Source organism: Ornithodoros turicata, chromosome 5 (genome assembly GCF_037126465.1).
Source record: "Ornithodoros turicata isolate Travis chromosome 5, ASM3712646v1, whole genome shotgun sequence".
Lineage (NCBI taxonomy): Eukaryota > Metazoa > Arthropoda > Arachnida > Ixodida > Argasidae > Ornithodoros > Ornithodoros turicata.
Genome location: NC_088205.1, coordinates 30,106,424 through 30,125,813, shown reverse-complemented (window position 1 = coordinate 30,125,813; position 19,390 = coordinate 30,106,424). Strand labels below are relative to the sequence as shown.

Sequence of the window (19,390 nt, the reverse complement as noted above, 5' to 3'; positions counted from 1 at the left end):
AGTTTCTACATTCCTCGATTCATTCCCTGAACAAGTAAAAGTATTCACAACCGCAGTCGTGTCTTCCAACGTTACTATAGGTTCAAACTAAGCCAGCATGTCCTCTGCCTGTGCACTGCTTGAGCAAACAAGCGCAAGCGGCATTAGCGAGCGAGCAGTGTAGCGCTCGAAAGTTGCTTTTCGCTGTTTAGTGGCCACTCCCGGTGTGTCATGGTCCAGATTTGAGCGCGCAATTGGGTATTATTTCTCACCAGATGTCGCACGAGGTGTTGTACAACAGTTTCGCTAGCAAATTAAATATATCAAATGTTCTCAGTCACATGTATAACTTGTTGTGCTCTGTTTACAAGCAACAGGCTCCTAATCTGCGCCGTCAACGTAAATTGTCTGTCTGCTGCTTTGCGGCGTACTTTAACAACCTTTTAACTGTTGTACATTTCGTGTGGGGCAGCTTAACGTGTCACCTAATTCGTGACGAAGCATCCGCTTCTGCCAGTCCAGATCGGAAAGTAAAATGGGCCCAGCGCGAGGCTGGGAAGTAAAAGAAAGCTTCTAGTCAAAGTGCCTGGAGTGGTTGCACAATGGAATAAAAGCGTTTGGGTTCGTCTGTAACGGTCACGGCAAATGCAACGGCGGTGAGGTTTGTTTTTCTTCGCAGAATGCAGCGACGAAGCCATCAGAGCGCGCACCAAAATAGCATCTGCTGTTGTTTCAATAAACACGCTGTCCTTGGAAACTGTGACGGCTCGGGGTTTCGGAGACAGATACGCGAAACAACAAACCGACGCGTGTGCCTATAGAACGCGTTCACTGAGCAGCTTGCTGAAGAACAGAGGAAACCTTCCTTCCTCAATGGAGACATTGTTTGTCGCGAGGTCTGCCATTATAAACATAAAATTCATTGTCACCCCTGTCATTCCAGGAGAGGAATGTGTTGTTTTAAATGAACCAAATGTCCCAATTGTTTCGCAACACAAGTGACGTTCGTTCAACTTAAAGACTTGGTAATAAAATGACGCAGAAATATGAACATAGACGGGAAGTCCGATGTGCAGTAAGGTCGCTGCAAAGACTGGTAGACCAATTCGTCGACATGGATTTCTCTGACCCTCTTTTATTTGTATCGAACATTTCTGTCAAATTCATCAGACCTGCCTTAGCCGCGAGTATGACACGGCGGCTTCGCCTTGTCCTTAGATGGAATATCGAGGACCGCTACAGCACATCCACTACTGCAACAAGTTTCAGAACCAACCGATGGGTCGGTTGACGGCCTGAATCAATCAGGAACGAGCTCCAACTTCGTTCACAAAACAGGCAGCTGCTGGAAAGTAAAACTTCATTTTAAATTATCCTCTCTTCTACAGCATTATCATTGCTCAATACTACGCAAAACAGCAACACTAAAATACACAGACCATGCAAGAGCAGCTATTTATTTGGCAGGCAAAGGCAGCTAGAAACGGCTTGCTATTCCTTAGTGAAAATATCCTTAGTTAGTATTCACGCACCAAGGGCTGTCAAAGACAGTCACCGAGTCGATGCGGGGTTAACCGAAGGGCTATAATGACTTACTGGTCAAGCGCAATACATCAGATCAAGGTCTTGGACAGCTCATCTATGTACTATATGGTCCGCTTTGTCTGCAAAGTCCTCATGGACAATTAAGGCGTGGTAAAGAGATCGTTATCCAGTGGATTCCTTCTCGCGTTGCAATTCCTGGCAGTGAAGAAGACTTCCGGCTGCCACCTCCATCTACACTCCATCGAGCACTAAACAAGCACCCAACACCTAATGCCTACAATTAACCCGAATACCAGATTCGCCGAAGTGTCGCCTTTCCCTCCAGTCTCGGAGTTTCTTCAGGCTCATAGCAACACTCCTGCACCGCTACAAAGTGTATACACGAATGTCCCAGAGCACACTGGTCAGTATGATATATGAAATCATGAGGCGATAGTTGAATAATGAGACTACACTTATGCAAGTCCTCGGTATGACACAACACATGTCCATGTACAAAGTGGTACAAAAAAGACGTACGCCTCCCGTTTTCAACAAATCGGGGGCGAGAACGATGCCATTCGGGATGATGGTTGGCTAGGAGCGTGCTATACGGTGAAGTTCATTTTTAAGAGTTCACGTCATTCCCAATGGTACGTAAGGAGCGTAACGTTCATAACACATCGAGACCACCGCATTGTTGAGGCATGAACTCCTCATGACCAGATACTATAATATCAGTGCACCAAGCCGTAAAAGTGAGTTGAGTCCAGCTACAGCGTTTCAAGTAGATCATGACCCTAGAAATCTAGGAAGGAGAACAATGCTTGAGGGTGCTGCATGATATGGGTCCAGGGACCAAGCATTTGTGTCAGCCGACGTGAACGTGCCTCAGTAATGTTATTGAACTGGTGTCGGTGGAACCTTCCTTGCATTGCGATAAGAGTCCATGATCTCATGCTCGATATTTGCGAACACAGCACAGTCGGAGCATATTATCGTGTTCATGCGGCCAATCCTGTGCTTAAAATGCGGGGTGGAAGGCCACACGAGATGAAGCCTGCGTATCACCGATACAATGTTTCGAAGCAAGTCTACTAGGCAGGCAAGCCCACGAAGACTCCGCCTTAAAGCGGTGCTTACCTTTCTGGAAAATGTGGGACTTTGATCAAGTTCGATTTTCTCTTCATACTTAAGAAATATGTTACCTACAAGTCTTACCCTGAGGTTCATCATGGTATCTTTGTTCGTATAACGTCTAGCAATGGAGCGACCTCTCGCCCCATCGCCATATGAACCACAACAAATACAGGACGATGATGATGTGAACTGTTTCACCACTAATGTGCACTTCGGATCCCTATCCCATCACATATGAGATATTAAATGAGTGATATGAGAATGAAGTGGTACTTAGTGAACTAGTTCACGGGGTGAACTGTGGTGTAGGGAACAATGGTTCACGGAACATTTCAAGTGTCCGCAGGTGGATATGCAGTGGAAGACAAAATGACGATCAAACCAGAAAAAAGGAGCACTAAAAGCCAATGAAAAGCAGAATGTCATAAGCACAGAACATGCAAAATCGCAACGCAGAAACCGCGGCGTGGGACTAAACCGTCTGGAGCAAACCGGTGGTCGCCAGTAACTTCATAAATAATCCGAGACCGCGACGGCGTTCCAAAGAGTTATGACACGGGCCCATAGCGAAACACCCCACTCATTGTCACCGAAATGTTGTTGTTGGTAGACGTTGTGGCCCGTGTCGTCCTAGAGCACCCCACGCATGCTCTATGGGAGTGAGGTCAGGAGAGCGTTGCGCCTCAATGCAAACGATGGATATCCCCATACCTCTCATACGCGAGCTACTGCTCCAAGATGCAGACCCTGTATAGACATGCATGTCTACACAGGGTCTGCATCATGGAGCTTGTAGAAAAGTCGGATGTGTTGTTCAAGCATGTTGCCACTATGAAGCTTACCTGTTACCGTGCTCGAAACCTTGGATGGGCATACCCGTGTCTAGTAAAGGTCTAACTGGTCGTGTTCGAGGATGTTGGAAAGGTTAAAATTGTTCAAGGATCCCCCAGAATCTAAAAACCTTGGAATTCGCCTTCCAGTTTGAACGGTGCCTCATGAGGCAACGGTGGTGTGGTGTGCTGGTGAAAGGGCTCGCCGTTGTCGGCCTCACAGAGGTGGGCAACGTCACGACTAACGCCCTGGGGGAATGTGCGTCCTGGGCCGACTTGTAAGGGAACTGTGCCGACATATGTCTGAAAACGTCTAAAAAAAACAGACAGCACAGCCGGCACCGGGATTCGAACACGAGTACCTCCCATTCTCGACGTGACATGGCCAGCACACTAACCACTGAGCCACGGGAGCAGGCGCTGGAGCTCATCAGGCAACGTTACACGGCTCTACCGCGCCTCGACCTATACCACGTGTTGTCTGCACTGCTCTAGCCGTTACCCCCGGTGGGTCACGGTCAAGGGGATGCACACAGAATGATATCATTCGGAATGATGGTTGGCTATGAGCGTTGATTGATTGATTGATTATGTGTTTAATGGCACAAAGGCAACAAAGGCCATAGAGCGCCAAAACTATGCTGAGTGTGTCGGAGACGATTATGGGAAAGATGATGTGAGAGAGAGTGTGGTAGTTAAAACCTATCTACAGGTATGAGCGATGATTGATTGACCAGGATAAGAGAGAGGGGGATGACGATAGCAAGCGAGCATGGCAGTTAAAAGCTATCTACAAGTGTGACAATGAGATATTTACATGAGGAGTTCGGTGATAATGGATAAAAGCGGAGCAATGCTTATCATCTAAATCTGACTAAGAAACCCACACGTGGTCAGAAATTTGATTACGTTATCAAACGGCACAAGAGGGGTGTCACCCAGTAGAAGGGCTGGGTGGAGTGGGACATGGTATCTGTAAAATGCGGTGAAATACTGTTGGCGTTGGTGTTCGAAGTGAGGGCAGGATGCCAGTACGTGCAAGACAGTCAAGCTGTCACCGCAGTGCGCACAAGCTGGCGGATCCTGACCTCTGAGTAGGTGGTGATGCGTGAGCCATGTGTGTCCAATCCTCAATCTCGCGTAAAGAACTTCAGATGATCTGTTGATGTGTTCAGTCCGATGCGGGGGAGAAACGTGTGGCTGTGTGAGGTGTAGCTTGTTATTTTCTTCCATGTCCCACTCCTGCTGCCACTGTGTGCAGACAGCTCTCTTTAACACTGGCAGGATGTCTTGGTAGGGTAGTCCTAGAGCTGACTCCTCTTGTGCCAACGCTCGCCGAGCCTCACGGTCGGCTCGTTCATTCCCCGGGATCCCAGTGTGGCTGCGGACCCAGCAGAGACAGATTGAAAAGCCTCGGGAACAAAGTTGGGCCGCAAGCGCTCGTACTCGCTTGACGAGGTGATTCTTGCTGTCATAGCATGAAAGCAGCGCACGCACAGAGCTTAGCGAATCGGAATAGATCACTGAATTTTGAAGGTCGTTTTGTTGAATGTGGCGCAGAGCCAGGAGAATCGCGTAAAGCTCTGCGGTGAAAACTGTGGCGTTCGTGTTCAGGCGTGCCGTCATAATAGAATCACCTTCAAGGGCAACGGCCGCCACACCATTGCTTACTTTAGTCCCATCAGTGTAGATTGCATGGTGGTTCCCGAAGTTATGGTGAATCTCCAGGAATTCCTGGAGAATGACAGTGTGTGCAGTGGATTGTTTGTCAAACTGTGTCATTTTTAAATTGGATTGTATTAGATGTCTCTGCCAAGGCGCAGCATCGAGGACTGCCTGCTGCAAGGGAACGCCAGAGGGGCTGAATCCCACACGTGCTATGTGGTGAAGTTCTGTTTTAACAGTGTGTATGTACTGGAGAATTTGTCTAAAATCCCTCAAACTCTGAGTATCAGTGCATTAAGTCCAACATGATTTCAGGGGAACCACACCACACCCATGCCACAATGCAGTAACTGAATGGAAACAGGACTAGCACTGCTGAAGTTAACCAAGTTATACTTGATGTAATGTAATGTGTGATTTTATTTCCACAAAAAAAATTGTGGCGGAAGCTGTGAAAAAAAGCCACTATAGTGACTTGAGGGACTCGCAGCTCCCAGCGACATAAAAATTGGCAATGGTGATACACTGCTAAACACAGGAACTAGAAATAAAGTCAGTACTACACCACACAAAAGTACACATCAAGGGAAAAACAAAAAAACAAAAAAAAACATATTTTTGACACCTTTACTCCTGCCATTGATCATTGATAACTACTGGTCAAAAACAAATTACTACAGAAATCACGAATGCATGTACGGGACACATTTAAAGGATTGAAAGGGCATTCATTTAATAACTGCGGCAAACGATGACTGACCCGCTGTTCCCCGTAATTCGTCCTACAACGGGGAATGTTCCACTGCTGATGAGCGCGGGAAGAGTAGTGACGTGAAAGCTCTGTGAGATCGAACATTGACAAGACACCAACCAGTGATTTCTTTACAGCTAATTTATAATAACAGAAAAGTCTGTACTTATACAGATTGTGTATGGGAACCAAACCGTTCCTTTCGAAACGACCAGTTGTTGTGTGAGAATAAGGGAGGCGGTCCAGAATTCGTATGAATCTTTTTTGCAGACTAAATAACCTATCCAGGTTCGTAATTGTTGTGGTACCCCATACCAAAAAGCAATAATTAAAGTGTGCATATATGAGTGCATAGTAAAGCATCATGACGGTTGCCCTTGACATATAACTGCGATATTTGAATAAAAAGAAAAAGGCATGAGATGCATTGGTGTGTACATTACCTATGTGCAACGACCAAGAAAGGTTCGCGGTAAAGGTTACACCAAGAATTTTAACACTATCAACAATGCTGATGATTGAGTTACTGAGCAATAGATTAATTGTGGATGTCACAGGTTTATTTTTAGCAGAAAAGAAGATGGCCTTGGTCTTATTGGCATTAATTCTCAAGCGATTTACATCGGCCCATGACTTGATTTTTTGAAGTACATGGTTAGCGACTGCAATTAGTGTGTCAGGGTGGGAGCCGGAAAAAAGAAGACTGGTATCATCAGCATAAATGATAAAGTCAGCCTCCTTAGTTATAGAGACAATATCATTTATGTAAATCGAAAAAAGGAGTGGCCCCAGAAGACTTCCTTGTGGCACACCACTTTTAATTTTGCTAAGGCTAGAGGAATAGCCATTGATAACAACCTTCTGATGACGACAAGACAGATAGGAAGCGAACAACAAGAGTGCGACACCACGAACACCGTAGCCAGCAAGTTTTTGCAGAAGTACAGCGTGGGAAATCGAGTCAAAGGCCTTGCTAAAGTCAATTAGTACGCCTAAGGTTAGTAGCTTATTCTCAATGTTTTTCAGGATGATTTCTTTCTGCGTTAAGAGAGCGAGTTCAGTGGAGCTATTCTTCCGAAAGCCGAATTGGCGTTCAGTGAGCAAGCTATATTTTTCAAAGTAAGCCACGAGCCTCTTGTGTATTATATGTTCAAAGACCTTTGAAAAGACAGGTAATATTGATATTGGTCGGTAGTTAGAACGGCAGGTCGCGTCACCACTTTTATGTACCATGAGGACCTTGGCGCACTGCATGCCCTCAGGAAAGGATCCTGTTTGTAAACATAAATTGAAGATATGCACTAGACAAGGTATGATAACGTCCATTATCGTTTTAAATGGTCCAATTTGCATGTCGTAGACATCCAACACTTTACTGTTCTTAAGCCGCATTAAACTATGGTAAACTTCAACCTCATCAGTTGGAGAGAGGAACAATGAGTTAGCCCTGACCTCAGTTAGATTCTCACAAGCCAAATGAATGTCGTGTGCACAACTATCCTGATCAGATGAATGAACTAAGTATTCATTAAAAGCGTTTGCCATGTCCGTTCCTTGATAGCTAACACCGTCTACGATTATATGGTTAAGTTGTTGGTTGGGTTTTCTGTAATTAACAAGTTTGTTTATGTTACGCCAGATAGCTGACGCATTCCCTTTACAGGATAAGAAATTGTTCACGCAGTAGTTTTGTTTGGCTTTTTTTAGCATCATGTTGACACGATTACGCAATTCCTTGAAAGCCTTAAAACAGTCAGGATTTTTATGCTTCAGAAATTTCCTAAATAGCCTGTCACGCTTTCGCATAGATTTTAGGATGTCTCGCGTTATCCATGGTTTCCTGGCTGCCCTAGGTCTCACCTTGTGTACAAAAGGGAAACATTCACTATAGATGTCATGTATCGTGTTAAAGAAAATATCATAGGCTGCATCAGCGTTTTGGCACTGCAAAACATGGTTCCAATATGTGGCACGTACTCTTTCCCCAAACTTCTGCAGATTGGCTTCATTTATAACTTGTTGTTTGAAGGTCAAATTAGATCTACTTCCACGAGAATGACAGCTAAAAAAGATTGGCAAATGATCACTGAGCTCAGTGCTAAGTGCACCACTGGTCGCATCTGAAGAGGAGTAGTTTGATATAATAACATCGATTGAAGTGGAGCTAGTTGGTGTGATACGAGTCGGAGCCTCAATAAAATTAAGAAAGCCATTGGCCTCAAGAAGTTGTTTCAGTGTGGCCTGTGGGGCTGAGCGACCAGACATGTCAATATTTATATCACCACCAAAGAACAAAGTAAACTTGTTATCAGTGATGTACGAAAAGAAGCCTTCCAAAAAAAGGAAAAAGGACGAAGTGTTTCCCGTGGGTGGACGGTATAACACAGAGTACACTTCACATCCTGACATCACAGTAAGGACTTCGTAATCAGCGGTACAGACAGTGTATTCTTTCAAAATTTCACACGACTTATCTCTTAGTAGAATTGATACACCGCCACCCCTTTTTGATGTCCGGTTTAGGAAGTACGTTTGGTACCCGGGCAATCTAATCACGTCAAGATCATTACAGCACCAAGTTTCTGTGAACATGAGTACACTAAAACAATGCTTGCACTGTTGAAGGAAACTTTCAAGCCTTTCCATTTTGTTGGCAGCAGACTGTAGATTGGCGTGCAAGATGTTTAATCCTGAACTTTTTACAATACTATACAGGTCACGTGGCAGTACTGGTTCTTGATACATCAAGGTCATATTAAAAAAGAAAAAGAAAAAACACAAGAAGTTGCGCTAGACCATCTTGCTCAAGTCGCCTACAGTCTCAATCCTGATGGCGTTACATCCTTGCGCCTTACGAACAAAAGTTATACCATGCTTTGTCCAGACGAAGGCGTAGGACATTTCACGAGCTTTGGCGCGTGCTAGCCAGTGTAATCGGCTATTAGTTTCTGTCAAGTTTTCATGAATGTAGATTGCCTTGGTTGCATCATTCTTTTTTAGCTTGTTACGATTTATAAGCCATAGATCCCTGTCATTACGATTTAGGAATCTGACGATAACCTTTGGGGTTTTCCAAGCTCTACTTGGTAGCCGGTGAAGTGCTTCAGTGTTTTCTCTGTTAAGTGGCGCGACCTGCAAGACACTGGCTACAAGGTTGACTCTCTCATAAAGGTCCTCCTGATCCGTGACCGCGATACCATGTAGTTCAAGATTATTTACACGACCATATTGCTCTAAGTTATTTAATTTACGCTGCATATCATCTGTGCTTGTACTTTTTACTTCAATAGCGTTTACACGCGCCTTTAACTCTTTGATATCTACATCCTGCTTGGCCATACGTTGCAATAGCTCATCATATTTTGCCGATAACATTTCCATAGCTGCCTCAATGCCATGTATAGTATCCACCATGGGGAGCAGCTTGTCAACGTTTCTTTTTATGTCTGGTAAATAGGCAAGCTGTTGTGTTAACAGTGAGAGTTGACTTTGTATGGCAGACAGACCATCATCTTGCTCTTTGTTAACAGGTTGTTTAGACCTTAGCTTCGCGTTTACACAGGTAGAGCAGCGCCACATGTTTTTATCAAACGATTTCCTAGCAGCTACGGCTTCTGAGACGCCAGAGCATTTGCCAATATGGTAGCAATTCGTACAATCATGGCAGGTAATAGATGCAGCGGTAACACAGTTTTTCATACAAAATATACATACTGCCTCACTTAAGGATACCTCGTTATTAGGTCCCGGGTTTGATTCAACGTCCCCAGAGGAGAGCAAACGCAGGGCGCAGAGGTCAAAACATACACATACACTATAAGCATATGGACTTAGGCATGGTGGTACCACTATGATAATTTGACATTTGTTACAAACAATACCATAGCATTTCTTTCTCACCTGGAAGAAGAAGAGCAGACATTTAGTGTGCGTTGCCATTTGGGTACCACCATGCCAATAGTCGATCGCACACAGATGAATTCGCTTATATATGGGCTCCAGAGGCGTTGACGACGATAGCGGCCTGGTGCGGCAGCAAGTCATGGCACGAGATAGCGCAGACGCAAAGTTTCCCGAAAAATCCGGTTCTGGTAGTGTTTTGGCAGTTTGCAGAATCCACGTGTCAAGGGAAGCGCTCTGGTGGGACACATTTAGGTTGGCACTATTATCCGTAGACAACAGGACAGTACAACACTGGAAGAAGAAGAGCAGACATTTAGTGTGCGTTGCCATTTGGGTACCACCATGCCAATAGTCGATCGCACACAGATGAATTCGCTTATATATGGGCTCCAGAGGCGTTGACGACGATAGCGGCCTGGTGCGGCAGCAAGTCATGGCACGAGATAGCGCAGACGCAAAGTTTCCCGAAAAATCCGGTTCTGGTAGTGTTTTGGCAGTTTGCAGAATCCACGTGTCAAGGGAAGCGCTCTGGTGGGACACATAACGTAACTTCCGCTTTATTATGAATGCAAAAACAGCAGGACTTGCCAAAATTCAACACCCCTTCATGTGCAACCAGAGTCTCAATTTTATCTTTATCGAATCCAGTCTACTTCAACTCTCCATATCACCGGTACGATGCCTCATATCCTTAATACGAGGGGCGTTCAAGTCAAACCGAAACTTTTCATTTTTCGCAAAAGTAAAATGAACTTACAGGCGAGAAATTAGTTTTATTTTTCAACGTAATCTCCAGCTGCACTAATGCGCTTGTCCCAGCGTTTCACGAGGGCTTGGTTGCCAGCAGAGTAGAAATCCTTACCGACGCGTAGCAGCCATGATCGGACCGCATTCTGGACCTCGTCGTCGCAGCTCAAGTGGCGGTCCCCAGGAAACGCCTTCAGTAGCCCGAAGAGATGGAAATCGCTGGGGGTGAGGTCTGGACTGTAAGGGGGATGTGGCAGCAACTCCCAGCCAAGTTCCTGTAAGGTGCGTGTCGTGAGATGCGCGGTATGCGGGCGTCCATTCTCCTGTAGGAGGAGGACTCCTTTGGTGATGAGGCCCAGCTTTCCGAAACTGGATGTATTCATGAATGATAGTGCTCAACGTTCCCACAGAAAGGTCCGTCTTTCGAGCCAGTTCGAGGCATGTTATCCGTCGGTACTTGAGGATCAGGCGCTCCAAAAGTTGGATGTTCTCAGGAACTCTGAGCCGCCCCGGCCGGGATCGTCCTGCACTGATGTACGGCCGTCTCGGAACCGTTTGCACCACTCAAACGCTTTGCTGCGGCTAAGTGTATCGTGGCCATACTGAGCCTGAAGTGGTGGTGGTGGTGGTGGTTGGTAAAATAACAAGGGGAGGTTGAATTCGCGCAAGCGAATTCTGCTACCCCCAAAAAAAGAAAGACGGTACACCCCAAAGCAGAAAAGAAAAAAGAAAGGAAACGGTACGATTGCACCACAGAATGTGCGAGCGCACCGCAAAAGCTCACCGGGGTGAGCGTCTCGACCGCGACAACGCAGGACAGAGCGCGCCGTTCACATCCGCCGTAATGTCCACGCTCCGTCTAGTATAGAGTTTCTAGTCCACATTTCACAATGAAATTGACAAGAGCATTGAAGGCCGCGTCCCTGTGGTTAGCGTCCCATACGCCTAAGACTTTCTCTATGCTGAAGTCCCTGCTGTCGAGATGGCCAAGGGTCAGCCTCAAGATGCCTCTTTGTGCAGCATGTTTTGGACAATGCATGATGATATGTTCAGTGTTTTCCACTGTCCCGCACAGTAGACAGTTGGGCGAGTCCACCTTGCCCACTTTATGAAGAAACTGGCGACCATAGGGCACATTCAGGCGTAGACGATGCAGGAGAGTTTCTATGTGTCTGGGCGTTTTTGAAGGTATCGTAAAATTCAGCTCCGGGTCCAGCGTGCGCAGCAGTGACGGACCACTGTCGGTTTGGTGCCATTTTGTCCTGCGGATGTCATCAGTCATAGATTTTAAGAAAGATTTGATGTCCTGCTTTGAAAACGTGACAAGATATTCTGTCGATGACAGGTGTGCGATGTTCGCCATTTCGTCCGCCTTCTCGTTACCACTTATGCCAATATGGCCAGGTATCCACTGAAGAATGACGTCGTGACCGATGTCTGTGCACTTGCGATACCCTAACAGGAGGTCTCGTACTGTTGAAGCCGTACGGCCTTTTTCCAAGAACGATGAGATAGCTTGAAGGCCGGCTTTAGAGTCGCAGTACACTATCCATTGCGCAGGCAGCTCGAGCGTGGCAAGGTAACTCATGGCTAGCTGTACGGCTACCAGCTCCGCTGCCGTCGATGAGGTCCTGTGAGACAGTCGTGCTATGCCTTCCCTCTTGTGCTCTGGTATTACAAATGCGGAGGCAGACCCGGATAGAGTCGTGGACCCGTCGGTGAAGATGGCTACACGGCCTTTGTGCCTTTCCATCAATTCGAGGCAGTACTGTCTCATGGCGAAAGGCGGGAGGCTTGACTTTCCCTGGTTGATCCCAGGCACGGTGGTACAGATAGGAGGTGTCCGTAGCGTCCATGGAGGGTGTGGGTCCGCTTGTTGCGGCCGTGCTGTTGGCAATGTACGTCTATATGGAGAGAGTGCTTTTAAGAAAGAAGAGTTTCGGCGAAGCAGCTTCCGCACCAGGGGATGATGATCATGCTGAGTGCACAGGCGAAGGTAATGCCGAACCGTTTCACGCACCCTTAGTGCCTCGAATGGAGGTTCTTTGGCCTCTGCTATGGTCAGTGTGTTAGAGGTGGCACTTGGTACCCCAAGGCAGACCTTCAAACTCCTTGCTAAAACGCCTTGCAGTATTCTCCGACGTAGCGCAAATGTTGTTCAGAACTGGAAGGTGATACTGGAAGGAGCCTGAAGTCTTCTGTGAGTTTCAGATGACTTTACGCCTTCATTCACGAGAAACTTCATGACAATTCGCTGTTCGATGGGCGCGCTCACCTCGTTGTCGGCCATCTTGTCTAGCACGTGTCTTCTGTTTTGCACAAACTTTGGACCACTATACGTGGTGAACGCTGAGGCCTCTCGCGTGTTAAAATGATAAAAAAGAAGTAGCGGGAGCCATTTGTACACTCAGGAGACAGAATATACCGGTTTGACTTGAACGCCCCTCGTAGCATTATTTCACAGAAAATAAAACAAAAAAATCTCAGATTGCAGCTATTCAGGAGGGCCTGTATGCGCGCATCATTCGCACAACAGAAAGAGCATAAATGCGCCAACAAACTCGCTGCTTTTGCGTGACAAGCATACCGCATGCTACATTGGGTGTAGAAAGATTTGGACCTAGCATCCGAGTAAGAACAAAGCTGCGACTGAAAGCGAGTCATTAGGGCCATACACGCTTATGTCGACGCACGCAAATACACCCTAATGATCTCCCCTCGCATCATACGTGTTTTTGGCCAACGGAAACAGAGCCAATTATGATTATCGGCACTCATTTACCACCTCATTTCTTCGCTGCTCTTTTTAAGCTAGGCCACAAACAGATCGCTGATTGCTAGCGACGTATCATCGCCCGAATCGAATTTGGCGGCTGTAGGAGGAGGGCTTTTTTTTCAGCGTGTTTATGACGGCTTTCTTAGGGCGAGACGAGATGCCACGAGAAGCGACACGCGGCTTGCAGGGCACTTCTTTTTTTTTTTTTTTTCATCTTTTTTAGAAACCCGGCATGGCTCGCTTAATTTGGTGTTCCACTAATCTTCACTTGGCGTAGGACGCCTAATGGCACGTGCATCTTGTGCGCAGCTGTGACATCGAGTCGGATGCTCTTTTTTCTCGGCTCTTTCTGAATGAAAAGCAGAACGTGTCGTGTCGTTCGTACGTAGAACGTGCGACTTGACGCTGTGTTTTGGGATGGAACTTTTAACTGTTAAGCGTAATTTTCTTCCAAAACCTGCTTTGCAGGGAATGTATGACGTCCTTCTCATCGCATTCCGTATCTGAAACCGTGTATTCAGACGAGCGGCATTCCCCACAATATTCCAGCGGAAGATGCGAAAAACCTCGTAGCGTTCTGCCGTCACGCGAACGCTCAACGTCATGTCTTCACGTACACTGCTAACCGTGGGGAATATCCCCTGCGACATAGCCACGAGATATTCCGTCGCAGACAACAGGAAAAGACGCTGACGGTGTCGTCTGCTAAGTGCTCGTTACACCACTCCCGATATTCCGGCACCGTGTGAATGCTCAACGTTACACGAGATGGAACTTCGGCACCGTGAGCAGTGTTCTCGCCTTTTTGCTAGTACTAGCACCTAATAATCCGGGGCTTTACGTCGCGAGACAACTGCGAATACTAGCATCTTCCGTGAGGATGTCGCTCGTGTGAATATACGGCAGTTACCCCGACACCAACACAAAAGGAACGTTATTAACCTGTTGCGTCGTTCCTGATCTACTATAAAAGTTTTTTTTCTAAGTTTTTTTTTTCGCGCGGAACAATTTTTCGTGTTTTTCGTGAGCACACAAAATTCGAGAGTTTACGTGCCCGCGAAGTAGATACACTGTCGTCACCGAGAGCATGAGATTGCGTGTTTCGCGAATTTAGGTTCCCGCGTCAACAATGTCCTCCACCAAAACGCGAAAATATGTCCCACGCAAAATCATTCACTTTTACAGTGTATGAGCGAAAGAACCGCAGTTTACACTTTGCCGGTATCTCTTATTTTCAATAAGGCAGACAGTTTGGAGCGGGCTGTCATTGGTGATGTGATGTGATGTGATGTGAATAAAGGAAAAAATGGGGATGTGAGTTTCGACGAAGTCAAACTAGCTACACCAGTACACTTAATACAGTCAAAAGATTGGTCTTCTCAAAAGATTGGTCCAATCATCGCGGGAGATCGTTTGAGGAGACCAATCGGAGGCCTCTCCGCGTTATGGCTCTTCTTGGGGAGCAGAGAAAGCGTGCGATGCGGTTTCCTTCGCTCATAGATCACAAAGAACGGAATGGGTGAACCCCGTTCCTTTTGTGTTTGTGTCACGGTAACTGTATATTTCATTCCGCGAGGAGGACCTTTTGCACTTTAGTGCGCCTCAACCGGGGCGCTCGCATTGTGTGCACGAAAGTTATGCTCTGCGAAGAATGTTTTCTTTCTGTCAGGAGTACTATAGCACTGACTTTCGCGTTTTTTTCCCCCTTATTTTCTTGTGTACGTGCGCGCCGTTTGCTCTCAGGCGAATGTGTGCACAATCTACCAAGTCTACCCGCATGGTCCCACTCGCGGTTTCACGTTCTCAGAGCTGTAATATCTGATTCAGCATGAACGAGAAACGCAAGAAATGGCAGTACAACTTTTGACACTTATGTGTAGGCCACACGCTGTTTATGGGCAACTTAATGAAAGGAAATGATATGGCAACTTTTTTCGTAGAAATGTTTCGCAGATATTCAAAATTTGAACCGGTGCAAAATCATTAGGACACCTATGTGGATTGCGCCACTATCATAAAAGCTACAGTTAAAATATGGGAAGTATGACAGCAGTCCTGGGAAGTGCCTGCTCAATTTAGCTCCTGGTCTTAAACGTCGGTCGTCGGTGTTCGCACGCAAAAGTGGCCGTGGACGCTATGCCTTTCATGCAGCCTGACTGAGTCTTCGGCGCCTCGCTGAGCAACTGCACCGTTGACTCAACTGCATCAGCCATTTTTTTTTTTTTCAATAATGATTGTAAAATTGGGCAGGGAGGAAAGGGTCCGTGGTCCATGCGTGATGAGTCGAGGTTAGGACGACGCGTGTCCAACAGCATCATATCCGCCATGCAACCAGCTATGAGCAGAAATGAGCCTCGCTGTCTCCCGGTGGACGAGCCTAAGGGTCATTCACCGTGAGAAAGACATCGTCCAGAAGGTCATTAAAATGAAGCTCCGAAGGTCACCGATTCGACAACCGCGCAGGAGTGGAGTTTGCAGCCGACACATCAGCACCGACTGAACGAAGACAACAATGTTTCTTTTCTTTTTTTTTTTTCTTCTAAAGTTTCACGTTTTAGGCGATCTTCAAGGAGGGAGAGAAGTTTAACTTGTACGGTTCTGAAGGCCCTCGTCACTCCTGGTGGGAGTTGCTCAAGGACAAGCGGGTCCTTGCGCAAATCCCATTCCAAAATGATGTTTTGGGACGCTTTGCTTAAAGTCGCTTTCTTCGGCAGCAAAATGGACTCAGTAACCTATCAGACAATCCCTCCAAGGTCACCTTGTTCCGTTCCTTCGTCGTCGATGTCGTCGCGGCCTGGTCTTCCTAGACACTGCTACAATACACGCGAGCAAGTCCACCCGACCATGACTGTGGAAGCTAACGAAGTCACGGTCCTTCCTTGGCCAACCCATAGCCCTGGCCTAAATCAATTCGGAAACCTTTGCGCAAACGGACGCCAGTATATGGTGCCTGCCAATATCTCAACGAAGCAATAGGGATGCGTGGGCGTCCATCGATGTTGACACAACACCACACAAACCAATCCCGAATGTTCAAAGGCGTCTCCTTGACGTTACTGCCGCTAATGCGTGCCCTAAGAAGTATTAAGTGATGTAATATTATTTTTGCTTATGTGTTACAAAAACATTTACATAAACAACAACAAATAAGTTAATGATAATGAATGGGGAAATTCGCCATTTACATAAAACTCCAATATAGTACCCCCTATAACTTTGCACTAGGTCAAAATACAAAAATATTGTAAAATGCATTGTATCGTAAACATTGTTCGAAATGGTTTGTTAAAATTTGTCCAAAACAGCGGGGAGGCGCCTATCTGGGACAAGATAATGTGTCCCAGATAGGCGTCTCCTCCCATTTTCAACAAATCAATACACAGAATGATATCATTCGGAATGATGGTTGGCTATGAGCGTGCTATGTGGTTAAGTTCTGTTTTAACAGTGAACGATCCAGTGCACTTCTGACATCATGAAAGTGGGACTGAGACGCCATACAGTCATTTTTCAGGCGTGTCCCTATACGTATATTTATGCACCGCAGTGTATTTCGAATTGACCCTATCGACAGACAGCATTATGCATTCCGCGCAGATAGCTGAGTGGATATAAGACGATTAATTAATCTCTGATAAGGAACCACCTCTAGACGACATGCCAAACCCTGACTGCCGCGGAGCCGCTGCGCCAGGGGACAATTCACCGAGGAGGGTGCGTCCCACCAGCTACAGGGTCTGCCCGCGGGGCTCCTCAGACCGTCCTTGCGGGCGACCGAACCTGTTTTGCTTGTTCACTTGTTCTGCGCCACGCATGTGGGTCTGTCATGCATAATACATGAGGAAAGAATTACAAAAGCTGTTGTCGCTTCGGACACGCGTCGCCAACACGGGAGATTTCATTGTTTCTGTTTCGCTTTCATCACGTGCTTGTGGGGCTGAATCTCACAGGTGTTTTTACTAGAACGGGGTCACTCCGCATCACGAACAGGGTCGCTTCATTACACATTTTTGGCATCATAAACTAACACCGGACGGGAACAAGGCATCCAAAAATGAACCATGAGACCACAAGGAGTGAAAACACAGGCTAAGTTATGTCCAATCAGTATTGTGCTCGCAACTGTTAATCAGTCTCCTGCTTCTGTGGCCTTGCTCCAATAAGCGCCCGAGTATCGGAAAGCATTGGAAACAACAATGGACCGCTCGATTGTCACTTTAGGGGTGGTCGGGTGTTATCATGGTATCCCTTGTTGACAAGACGTGTATGGACAACAGCTCAAGCGCAAAGGAAGAAAGTGTGCTTCCCTCTGGCTTTCCTGAACGATACCCGTTCCCCGCCCATATATCGCCGGTGTCGTGGTTAATAATCGCAGCTAGAGGGCTGCGAATACGTGTCATTCAGGAAAGCCCCAGATAAGCAGTCTTTCTTCCTTTGTGGTCGAGCTGTTGTGCTGTCCATCCAGCCCACCAACGCTCTTCCCTCAAAGCTCTCCTGGCCTTTTTGGACATCGTAGTACTTCGGCCCACAGTGTGAGGGAACTCATTATTTCATTACACCATCATCGGCAGTGGGGGTAGGGTAGCCAGGGGCTCAGGAGGCCTCCCCGATCATCATCATGAAATAAAGTTGTTGCGCACAATATTTTCACTGTGCGGTGCATTGTCACTGCGAAACGTATAAAACACGCTCGGAGAAAGCAGCCGTCGGCACGGCCCGATCACGTTGCATGACGTCACTTGAACTCCGTGGCATCAAGCTCGTCTGCGGAGCAACAGAGACTGCGAACGTCACGAAATGACGTCTTCCCTCACTCACTTACACTATATTTGAAGGAGTGGAGGGTTTCTAGAGGGTGTGCTGATCAGCTGTAGCCAGTAGTTTATCCAGAATCGGAAACATGGGAAAGGGTCGCAAAAATGGGGGGGGGGGGGGGTCATCGTTACAGCTATGTCGTAAAGAAAAAATTTGGGGTGCCGCCAAAAATTTTGGGGGGAGCGTTGGGGGGTCTGGATAAATCACTAGCTGCAGCCGTCAATCCTTCGCTATAGATCCTATTCTTCGTTGCACGACATGCCGCAGCCCAAAACGAAATTTTTGTGGAATGGCATTTTTGCTCCTCTAAAGGCTCCCGGCTTTTGAGTTAACACTCGACAGTGGGTTGTCCTGCACAAACATCGGGAGGTTTTCATGGCACAGTGCCTTGAAGGTTCGGGAACTGAAACGTAACTATTCATTTCGGTTTCCTACATTGGGTGCGGATTCGTGGTCCACAACACCCATGCTTGCTTTGCAAAACAGCGATGGAAGGGAAGTCAGCTTGATTATCATAGTAACGAAAGTTAGTGGCGCCAATCTTCGTCGCATCAAAATGCCCCACTGACTTCGGTGGACAATGTGGTAGCGTGTGCGCTACTGATCTCAAGGCTGCAGGTTCGAATTCGGCCGAGGACGCAAGCAACTTGGTGACAGGGAACAAGTTTCTTGGACACGCCGTCGTCCGTGAGGGACGTTAAATACGATGTGCCATGCGCTGAGATTTCTGCGCACGTTAGAGAACCGTCAGGTGGGCAAAATTAATCGGACGACCACTGTGGCATCAGTCATTTATTTTATGAAATACTGCGAACGCAGCTTGGGTCCACGTAGGAGAGAGTTACATTAGAGAGCTGTACAAGCTGCATTACATATTGACCATGATCATGATCATTGTCTCGCGACGTAACTGCAGTAATTATCATTACCAAAATGTCCTAATGTACCAGGCAGCTGTTTCGCATTTTACTGCTTCACTTAATTTAGGAGGAACCCTCTAACTATTTGCAACACCCTGCTTGAATGTACCGTGGCATTGATAGTACGTCCGGGAGTATATTGACCAGCTTCGGTGTAATTCTTTGGCGTGCCTTTGTGGTCTCACACTATTAACCTAACTTCATGCATTAAAATTTAAAAAGCACCGATCAACACACTACGTTTGTAGGGATATGCCTAGAATGTGATGCGCTTAACGCTGTGTGAGTTCAGTACGCTGTGCTGTTCGATTTTTATATAAAGACAGTCGCGAGCGACCTC

General features: G+C 46.7%; 1 protein-coding gene and 1 long non-coding RNA gene across 4 annotated transcripts in view; one reads left to right on the top strand and one right to left on the bottom strand.

The window, feature by feature from the left end:
- The window catches only part of LOC135394281 (transcription factor SOX-5-like), a 511,283-nt gene that overhangs the window by 206,854 nt on the left and 285,039 nt on the right, over positions 1 to 19,390 (top strand). The gene's annotated exons all lie outside the window — the stretch shown is intronic.
- On the bottom strand, positions 1,097 to 10,098 carry LOC135395464 (uncharacterized). The gene is made up of 2 exons (XR_010423102.1): positions 9,790 to 10,098; positions 1,097 to 1,324 (listed from the first exon to the last, which is right to left on the bottom strand). It is a non-coding gene; the product is annotated as an uncharacterized LOC135395464 (long non-coding RNA).